The following is a 1788-nucleotide window of genomic DNA, read 5'->3' on the forward strand; positions in this document are numbered from 1 at the left end:
TGAAGAAGTTATGGGCAAAACAAGATTGGATAATTTTTCTCATTTTAGCTACGTGAAAATTGGTAACAAATCTATTCCAACCATAACTTAATCAACTTGTATTGTATATTATGTAATCTTGAGATACCATAGACACGTATACAATGTTTCGACCTATCATGTCGACACATCTATATATATTTCGGAACAACCATAGACACTCTATATGTGAATGTTGGAGTTAGCTATACAGGGTTGAGGTTGATTCCAAAATATATATAGTTTGAGTTGTGATCAATACTGAGATACGTATACACTGGGTCGTGGATTGATTCAAGATAATATTTATCGATTTATTTCTGTGCATCTAACTGTGGACAACTAGTTGTAGGTTACTAACGAGGACAGCTGACTTAATAAACTTAAAACATCAAAATATATTAAAAGTGTTGTAAATGTATTTTGAACATACTTTGATATATATGTATATATTGTTATAGGTTCCTGAATCAACCAGTGACCAAGTCTTACTTCCCGGCGAAGTAAAAATCTGTGAAAGTGAGTTATAGTCCCATTTTTAAAATCTAATATTTTTGGGATGAGAATACATGCAGGTTTTATAAATGATTTACAAAATAGACACAAGTACGTGAAACTACATTCTATGGTTGAATTATCGAAATCGAATATGCCCCTTTTTATTAAGTCTGGTAATCTAAGAATTAGGGAACAGACACCCTAATTGACGCGAATCCTAAAGATAGATCTATTGGGCCTAACAAACCTCATCCAAAGTACCGGATGCTTTAGTACTTCTAAATTTATATCATATCCGAAGGGTGTCCCGGAATGATGGGGATATTCTTATATATGCATCTTGTTAATGTCGGTTACCAGGTGTTCACCATATGAATGATTTTTATCTCTATGTATGGGATGTGTATTGAAATATGAAATCTTGTGGTCTATTGTTACGATTTGATATATATAGGTTCAACCTATAACTCACCAACATTTTTGTTGACGTTTAAAGCATGTTTATTCTCAGGTGAATACTAAGAGCTTCCGCTGTTGCATACTAAAATAAGGACAAGATTTGGAGTCCATGTTTGTATGATATTGTGTAAAAACTGCATTCAAGAAACTGATTTCGATGTAACATATTTGTATTGTAAACCATTATGTAATGGTCGTGTGTAAACAGGATATTTTAGATTATCATTATTTGATAATCTACGTAAAGCTTTTAAACCTTTATTTATGAAATAAAGGTTATGGTTTGTTTTAAAAATGAATGCAGTCTTTGAAAAACGTCTCATATAGAGGTCAAAACCTCGCAACGAAATCAATTAATATGGAACGTTTTTAATCAATAAGAACGGGACATTTCAGTTGGTATCCGAGCGTTGGTCTTAGAGAACCAGAATTTTGCATTAGTGTGTCTTATCGAGTTTGTTAGGATGCATTAGTGAGTCTGGACTTCGACCGTGTTTACTTGAAAAATGATTGCTTAACAAATTTTGTTGGAAACTATATATTTTTAACATGTAATATTATGTGATATATTAATCTCTTAACGCGTTTGATATTATGTGATAGATGTCTACCTCTAGAACAAGTCCCATTGGCTCACCTAATAATAATGAAGAGTCAAATGTAAATTGGAATGATTCGTGGACTGATTCACAAGTTCCCGAAGAGGAACCGGAAGAAGAGTCGGAACCGGAAGAAGAGTCGGAACCGGAAGAAGAATCGGAACCGGAAGAAGAATCGGAACCGGTGGGGGAAATAATAAAATGGTTAAGTAAA

This window comes from Rutidosis leptorrhynchoides, chromosome 11, assembly GCF_046630445.1.
Source record: "Rutidosis leptorrhynchoides isolate AG116_Rl617_1_P2 chromosome 11, CSIRO_AGI_Rlap_v1, whole genome shotgun sequence".
Taxonomy (NCBI): domain Eukaryota; kingdom Viridiplantae; phylum Streptophyta; class Magnoliopsida; order Asterales; family Asteraceae; genus Rutidosis; species Rutidosis leptorrhynchoides.